The sequence below is a fragment of the Aulonocara stuartgranti genome (genome assembly GCF_965226115.1).
Source record: "Aulonocara stuartgranti genome assembly, chromosome: 20".
NCBI classification, from domain to species: Eukaryota; Metazoa; Chordata; class Actinopteri; order Cichliformes; family Cichlidae; genus Aulonocara; species Aulonocara stuartgranti.
Window position 1 is genome coordinate 30,934,413 of NC_138956.1, and position 9,539 is coordinate 30,943,951.

Below are 9,539 nucleotides of genomic sequence, written 5' to 3' on the forward strand. Positions count from 1 at the left end.
TCTGCTGTATCATGTATCATATAATTTGCTTCCTTTTGCATTTTTTTTATATATAACTGAAAGAAATATATATTACTGCATGCATTATTGCTGCATTATTCTACAATAAACATGCAATATTATTTGCATTTGGAAGGAAAACGTTAAAGCTTTATTAAACACATTGTTTTCCACCAATTTTAATGTAATATAATAATTAGTTGAGTGAGATTTATAGAAACCTGCCTAAAGGAAAAACATCTCTGTGTGTATGGCGGAGGTGTGACATGTGAGCATTATAACAGGATGCGATGGTGAATTCTAATGAAGAGGATCAACCTTATGTGAATTCAATGAAGCAGAAAATGAATTGTTATGTAAGAGTACAAAAACCTGTTTTAGGTGATGCTCAAATTGCAATAATATTTCTGCCTAATCAAAACTTTTTGTCGTCTGCTTTGACAACACTTTATAAAAACCGTACTTTCTTTTTTACACAAAGAACATTTTGGTCCATGGGAATCTAAAGACAGTGAGCACATCCTCTTTTAACTTGAGTCCAAACAGCTGTGAACAGAATGTCAAACTTGCGTGCTATATTTTCAATCTGCTTTGGCAGCAGATTTTGCATTTTAACCAATGCTGACCTCCCCTGAAATCAGCCCAATCATCATTGCCAGTCACATGTGACCACTCTCCACTTAGTTTCTACTTTCAATCCACAGAAGCCTTCTGTTTGCTGACAAAAAAACACTAAAATGATTCATAATAGTGACATTTCTGTATGAGCCCCTTGTTCTTTTTCTATTATAAATTATCAGCATTTTTGTTATGAGATAGTAATTCAGTTTTCTTTGCTGAGGTTTTGAATATCCTGCTTCCAATTAAACGGGCCAGAAGAATTTTATTTGTGAGGCCTAAAGCTGGAAAATTAGATTTGAGCAGCTCCAGAGTCCTTCTTTGTCCAGATAATCTGTCCGTCTTGCTGTGAGCAGTTTTCTCAAGAACCTTTTTATCACTGAAAACCAGTGGTGGAGGAAGTGGCTATCCCCGTCCTTTATGTAATACTTCAAGTAAAAATACTAATGCAACAAGTACTCAAAGCCATACACTAACAATGTTACTTCATTAAAAACAACTGTAGAATGATCAGAAATTGTACTTATCATTTTCATTAAAAAAAAAAAGGTTATACAGATATGTATTTAAGCAATACTGGAGTTACTTTGTTATATCCACCCGTGCTGAAGACACAGTTTCTGTTTAAAGCCTCTTCAAGACCGAGCGTACACAGAGGTTCCTCTCTTCACTTCCTAGCATCAACAAGTGGTTGTAGCTCAGAGCAATCCTACAATTTTTCATCAACAAAGAATCCATTTTCAATTTAAAAAACATTCCACTGAGCCAGTGTGAAAAAATATCTGAGTGCCTCCCTTCACTCTTTTCCTCTTCCATAAATAAGTCTCCATTACATGCTTATTAGCATGTAAACAGTGCAGCATTTAATAAAGATAAGGAAGATTGTGCAAGAACTGGACTGACTCTTGGTTAACACAAGTCTGACATGTTAACTGTTAACAGCTGTTAGCTCATCTGCCCCATTAATGTAGAGACAATGGCATCATGTTTTAAAAAAGCTGCACTACAGATGTGAAACTATAAATCTGATGTGTCTTTAACAGAGAGTTTTTTCTAAGGCCTTACACATGAAGCTTTTTTTAGCGAGGTCGATTAGAAAATGTTTTGAAAAGCCTTTTGTGCAGGCACAGGAGAAATGAGAGAAAAACATGCATGGTCGACAGTTCCCATTTCCTTTTTTATCTTCTTATTATCATCATAAGAAACAGAGAAGTCTTTGTCTTAAAGAATAAACAAATATTCATATCGAAAGAAAGAGGCTACACATATCTTAAATATTTGCTTTTTGTTGCTCCTTGTAGGATATCAAAAAGGACAAGTTTGCTTTGATGTTTGACAAATACAGTAATGTTGGAAATGGTACATGTCATTTTAATCAATGAGATTCAGACATGCCGTTAAGTGGATGCTACAAACTACACAGATTTGATTTCATTCAGCCACAAAAGTTTTTGTGATGTTTTACTATAGTCCAAAGGTGATATTGGCCAGGACCTCACTCAAAGCAGGAGGAAGGAGGTCTCTCCTTTCTTTCTTTCTTTCTTTCTTTCTTTCTTTCTTTCTTTCTTTCTTTCTTTCTTTCTTTCTTTCTTTCTTTCTTTCTTTTTACAGCTTACACAACCTTTTATTTATGGACAGCACCACGGACATGTTGTCAACAGGATACATGTTTTCCCCCAAACTGTTCCCACAAAACGCCAGAGTCTGCAGTTGTCATAAATATCACTTTATGACTTTGCTTTAATCTTGCAATACTTCACATATTCTCTGAATAACATGATAATTACTAACAGATATGCTTGTGGCTTGCTGTTTCTAGTCATTTTGGAGAACATTTATTTGCTTCTTTAGTTCAGTACAAACTGTTTCTGTTTAAATTGATTTTAACAGAAACAAGTGGGTAAATCTTATCCAGTGTTTAGAACAGAAAATGGAAGAGAAACTGACAGATCAGCAGTGAACATTCACAGCTGGGCGTCACTTGGAAACAGACAGGATTTATACACTCATTAGTGCACTGCCAAAATCATTGTGACTGGACATGATGGCAAAGTCTGTGCAGCAGAGACTGGACAGGTGTTATAGCTGCCAATAGAAAGCCCAGCAAATTTCCAGCAGGTGGCAGTGAAACATAACCTAAAATGTCTACTCAAACCGAAGGTAGATTTACTTTCTACCATGTGGTGTTATATGCTTTTGTATAGACTGGACATAAACTATGCAAACTACTTGGTACATTTTCAAAAGGCCTTGTTCAGTTGTGAAGTTTTAGTCCTGCCATCAGGAAGGTGCTGCTTCTCATTTTGGTGATCTTGAGTTTTCAAAACTACACCAGGCAGCACCAATGGTGAGGGAGAAGGAGGGTGGGTGTTGTCTTTGGCACACATTTGATTTGCTGTTTGGGTTTCTCCTCCCACAAATATTCTCACATTCACAAATCTCACATGATGTTATGCAAAGGAAAGCTGCAAACATGACCACATTCCTCAATGTGACAGGATATATTGATGAAAACATTTACATTTCATCTCCATGAATTCATCTCCACATGTTGCAGATGTTCAAAAGTATTACAAAAAATACAACCCTGATTGCAAAGAAATTGGAATAGTGCTTAAATAAAAAAAAACTTTGATAACTTGCAAAGATCATAAACCCATATTTTTTTTTTTTTACAATGAAGCGAAACAAAATGTTTACATTGAAATAATGAGAAAAATTTTAAAGAAGGAAACAAGGTCTTTTTAAGTTTGATGTCAGCAACACGGCAGGCCCATGTTCTGTGCAGCATTCTCTTTTATTTTAACAAAAGTCTGTAAATGTCTGGGAACTGAGGAGACCAGTTGCTGGATTTTGGCAGAGGAATGTTGTTGTCTGATAGTCTTGCTGCTTTTCTTTGCATCTTTCATTTCGTGATTTGTCAAAAGTTTTAAGATAAGATAACCTTTATTAGTCCCATGCGTGGGAAATTTGTTTTCAGTTGTTGTAATGTCAACGTTATCACTTGGACCCTTCTACTGCAAAGCCATGCAGTTGTATTGAATGCATTACACAAGACATGCCTGAAAAAAATGTGAGCATATGTTGCTCACACCCAGAAAGAAAAATTATTTTCAATTTCAGATAACGCGACCACAAATGTTGTCACATTCACATGTGGCTTCTTCTTTTCATGATAGAGCTTTAACCTGCATTTTTGGATGGCACTGTGAACCTTGTTCATAGACACTGATGTCTGGAAGTGTCCCTGATGCCATGCAGAGATTTCCATGACAGAATCGTGTCTGTTTTTAATGCAGTGCAACTGGAGGACCCAGTGATGGGCATGTGATACAGATTTTTGACCTTTTCCCTTGCAAACAGTGATTTCACCAGAAATCAATATTGTGGATATTACGTACTGTAGATTATTTGATATTTAAAGTCTGCGGTTCAAAACCCCACAAGACTGGCCGCTTTGATTGAAAATGTGGGAAGAGAGTTAAGCGCTCAGACTGTTCCTACTGAATGTATTATGGGAAAGATCTTGGAGGAGCTTACAGCTCTTAAACGGGAGATAAACCTGGACACCAGTGATGGATGCTAGAACAACTGTAAAATTGATGCAGCGTGTTCGCTCCAAAACAACATATCCATCATCTTTCATTCGGCTACCCCCCCCACCCTGACTGCGCCAGCTGGATGCTCTTGAAGGTTGGAACAAACGAGAACAACAGCAATTCTTCCAAGAGATATGATAACGAAAACGAACTGTCTCTCTCGCCCGATCCCTCAAGGCCAGCTGCGTAGGCTGCGGACTGTGGAGCTTCGCCTAATGGGTGAAAGGACACTTTCTCAGGCTGAACACAGGACACACCTACTGACACGCACACACACATGTGCACTGATACTGACACGCCACACCATCACCAAGATGTGATGACATTTGTGTTTTTTATGTGCTGGAGTATTTTGTATTCTCCTCATGCTGACTCCTTTTAGGGATCAGTATGAGCAGAAATTCTTTTTTTCTCCTGGTCTGACCTTTTGTTTTACAAATTTCTGTGTTTTTCCTTGCTACCTAGCCTGACCTGTCTCCCCAATGTGATGTTTTGTATTGTATGTACGGTTGGCAAGGTCTGTCATCTCGGTGTGGGCAACTCCAACTGACAAATAAAGGCTCTCTCTCTCTCTTTGCAAGTTTACATTTAGGAACATTATTCTGAAACAGTTTGCATCTTCAGATCTTAGATGCATGAACCTCTGCCTATTGTTACGTCTGAGAACCTCAGCCTCTCTGATGCTCTTTTTATACCCAGTAATGATTCAGTAAAGGACTAGCTGTTACAATCCAGGACTATGCATTGCTTTTAATGGAGAAAATCTTGAGGGATGGCTGTTGTGAGGAAAGCAGCCCAGAGTACCAGCAGCACACATCATTGTGTGCCTCAACCTTTGTTCTTTTACCCAAGCTAGCCTGCCATTTCCCTGGTTAGGTTTAGGGATTAGAGATCTGATCTAAATTGTTAAAATTTGGGACACATCGTCAGTAGTGGACTTTAGATTCATCAGGTGTTTATCACTAGACACCCTCATCCAAGGAGGCCCTGCCAGGGTTGATCAGGCCCCGGAGTGTGTCAATGGTTTATGTTAAAATAGTTTTTCTTCTTCTTTCTCCTGTTTAATTTTCTACAGTTTATTCTATCTATTCACTGCAGCTGAGAAATACTTACCTCTTTAGCATTTATGGAGCCTCATTTCTTCAAAGGGACAGAAAAGGTGACAGAGAGGAGTGAGACAAGTAAGATAAGATAAGATAGGAGAGAATAGAGAGGAGAGCCAGAAGGGGGCGCCCGATCTGGCTTCCCACACCTCCCCGCCGGATCGGGCTGTACGCTCTACCTCCCCACTGCCTCCCAGAAAAGGGAAGAAGAGCAGAGAGGAGAAGAGCGGAGCATTTTTCATTCTTCTTTTTAGTTTTACTACCACGAGGCTAACTGCACAGGATGCCCTGAGACAGCTGTAGCAGTCAACCAGCAAAACTTCTAATGTTAATGACTTGTTGTCAGCTAACCAAATTAGTTGCAAAGTTTTGCTCCAGCAGTTTCTTTGCAGCAGCCCTTATATTTCTAGCCTTTTCTTGCCTCATCCCAGCTTTTTGAAACATGATGCTGCCATCCAATTCAAAATAAGCTGTTTTTAATACGATGTCACAGTTTAAACACTTCATAAGTTTTCTATGTTCCATTGTAAAAAAAATATGGGTTTATCAGATTTGTAAATCATTGCCTTCTGTTTTCCCAGGAAGGAAAGCAGACCAAGTAATTCTCAAAAACTGCAAAAGACCAAACCAAACCAAACAAAACGGACCTACATAGTCAAGTTCATGACAGTGAAACTACAAAAAGACAGAACAAGTATGACTTGTTTTGGAAGCATCACTGCTTAATGGGCACCTTAGTATCAAAGCAGAGACTTCATCTTGTTCTTACCATTGGGTGAGATGGGCACACTTGTGGCTTTAGTCACTTCTGGCCATGCCTCAGCTCTGCCTGTGGATAAGGGAAATACCAGAACCCTGAAAGTGAAATCTGTAAATTGAACTTAGATCTATAAATTGAACCATGTATTTAATTCAGTTAAGCTAACTTAACAAAAGTTGTCTCAATGTGTTTTTTTAATTGTAAGATAAAGACCATTCAACCTTAAGAAAGAACCTCACTGATAAGACAGTGAGCCAACATTTGTTAAATGTAAGAAGGAAAAGCTCAGTGGTCCGATTATTTTTCTGCCATAAAGCAAAGATGTTACATTGTCACTAGTTGGTGTTTTTGCAAATGATTAAATTATAACAAAATGCAGAGCTGGCATTACATAATGTTTTTCTTAAGAAGAGACTTTGGGCTGAACCAGGCTCAGGGAGGGGCAGCCATCTGCAGTGCAGGGTGAGGGGAAAGTGCAGAGACAAAAGATAAGTACAGAGAAACCACAAACAACACATAGACCAAACCCAGTACAGTGACTAGACAAATGTGAATGACTTGATCCAAACAGAGGAATGACTCGGGTCATCAGCTTTGTCAGAAAAAAAAGTTTTACGCCTGAGCTTCAAAGTTAGACAATTTAACGCTGATGAGTTTGTGTTTTTGTGCATTTATCTCTGCCTGTCCGGATATGAGAAAGCTGATTTTTATCAGTCAAAAGATAAAGGGCAAACTGCTCACTCTGGCCACTAGAGGTCTCTCTCGCCTTATAGTGGTTCAAGAGCATCTGCGATAGTTAGAACGCTTCACAATAGGCACAAAAAAGAAGAAAGAAATCATCTTATTTTATAACGTATATTAAAGAAATTAAAGCTGGAATTTTTATAATAATTTTCAGGGTCCAATTTTCAGATGCATTTTCTGGAAATAACTGACAGAAACTTTGATTACTCCTTTGACCGCTGGTACAGCATAAACTAAGTGCAGGTAAGATATAATGATATAATAAGATATAACTTATAACAAACAGAGAAGTGAAAAAAGTATTCCAAAGAACTGTCAACACTTTAGAGCATTCAAAACCAGTCTTTCAGGTTTAGAAGCCAGATTATTCTGCATTGCCCTCTCTGTAAATCAAAATATTTTTTTTAACCGCCTTGTGATAAGGAACTGTGACACCGGCTTCTGAACTACCACAATGAAAACAGCTCAGTCTGAGTACTCCCACGCACCGAGACAGGTTCCTGCGTGCCATCAGTGAAAGATCTAGCTGTCGATGCAGATCTAGAGAAGACTAGACTGTTTATCTTACAACTGAAGTCGAACGGAAAAGTAAATTAAACATTTCATTGGAAATGTGTCCTGAACTCCTGCTAAATGTTCATCCAACTGTTCCTCAGTATTGTTTGCTTTAATTATCATTATATTGCGTAACATGAGATAAGTCCACAGCTCTAAATTATGCTTTACATACATGCATACAGTCTTTCTGTGTTTTAAACTTCTGCAGCTGCAGCAGATTGTATCTAACTGAAGTTAGCAACAATTTCAACTAAAAATACGGAGTCTGAGTGCCATGCTAGGATGTGGTTGCCATCATGAATTGAGACCTTGTTCCATATTTATTTGTTCTTATTTATTTTTAGTAAATGAAACCAGAAATGGATATGCTGTTGGTTTAGGTGAGTAAACAAATGCAGCAGAATATTTTTATTTCATGTTGCTACAATCAGCTCTCCAAAAACACCCTTCTGAACCCAGGGTCAGATGAAAAAAGTAAGCAGACACGAGGATGATGAGATAGCAGTATATGTAAGTAATTTTGGTGGAAAAGGGGGAAAATCTAACACCTAAAAATAGGACATAAGGAAGCAAGACAAGGTTAAAACCATCCTAGCAACTCTGTGGTGCTTTGAGTTAAATCTGTATGTTGGCAATAGAGTGCTAGTGTACTGATGCTGGGTAGACAGGTACCTAGTCGCTAGTTTATATGGTAATTGAATTGGTCATTTAATTCATAGCCACTGCTATAAATCCTGCCTTACTGAAACTAACCCAGCCACAGAGGGGCCACAAGCCAGTGTACTCCTGCTGTCATTCCCAAGAACATAGGGAGGTATGTGTCATAAAGGGCATCGAGCATAAAATCTTTGCTAAATCAAACATGCAAACATCAAATATTTGATTTCAACAATGAAATGGTGCATGGCCATCAGGGTTTTACTGTTGGCTTAAGACTAAGAAATATGAGCGGCGGAAGGCATGTTAGAGACATCAAGAGATAAAGAAAGGCAAGCATCTGGAGATTATGTATGTATATATATATATATATATATATATATATATATATATATATATATATATATATATGTATATGTATATGTATATATATGTATATGTATATGTATATATGTATATGTATATGTATATGTATATATGTATGTATATATGTATATGTATATGTATATATGTATATGTGTGTGTGTGTGTGTGGATTCAGAATATTTAGTTGGCATAGGCAAGAAGAGAACTTGAGTAGGGGGATCTTGAAAGAAGAGCAAGTGAAAAGTGTTGTGGATGAAAAGTCAAACAGGATGAGGAGATTTTGAAGCTGGGGTGACGTTGAATATCTGCCAAAAAGCTGGATTTCAGGGCAGTTAAAAGGAGCACATTAACTGGACATGTGTGTGAAAGGTGTAGAGGTGCTGAGGAGGTGGTGAGTAGGTATGGTTTCAAGAAAAGAAATGTGGATGGGCAGAGAGAAGTAGATTTTGCAAATAGGATGAAATTGGCTGCGGTGACGAGTTCATGAAGAGTGAGGTACATAAGGTGACGTATAAGAGTGAAGGAATGTACACAAAGGTGGAATATATTCTATATGAGAGGTGCAATATCAAAGAGGCAGAAGATTGCAAGGTGGTGTCAGGGGAAGATAAATGTTTATGCTAGGAAACTAACAGTTAGGCGGGCACAAGTTCTTATGTTTTTAGAAGTTCTTTGGCAACACTAATCACAGAGTACAGAGCTGTGGTTGATGGGAAGCTGGTGCGTCATCTTGAAAGCAACATGAAAGAAGGTACAAATAATTTTAGGGAACTCAAGCATTAATCTCTCTAACTGATCAAGGCGTGTGTCTGTGTCCACCTGTTCTTTGCTTTTCTCAATTTATTTAACAGACTTCAACCCTTACACGCATAGAGTTTCTCCCATGCTTTCTCTGCCTAGTTTCATACTTTTATTCTTATGGGTTGCTTGCTCAACCAGGTGAGCTGTAAGGGCATACTGCTTGTTTAATTTAGGGTCAGTCTTATGGTCTTATTACAGAAAAATTCAGGATCCTGAAAAATGTACCTGGCAAATGTTTGGATATATGAGTAAAACTGCATGGGTGAATTCAATAAAATCTTGAACATGTGCAGAAACGTAACAGAAATCCATCCAATAGTAGAAATATTTCCC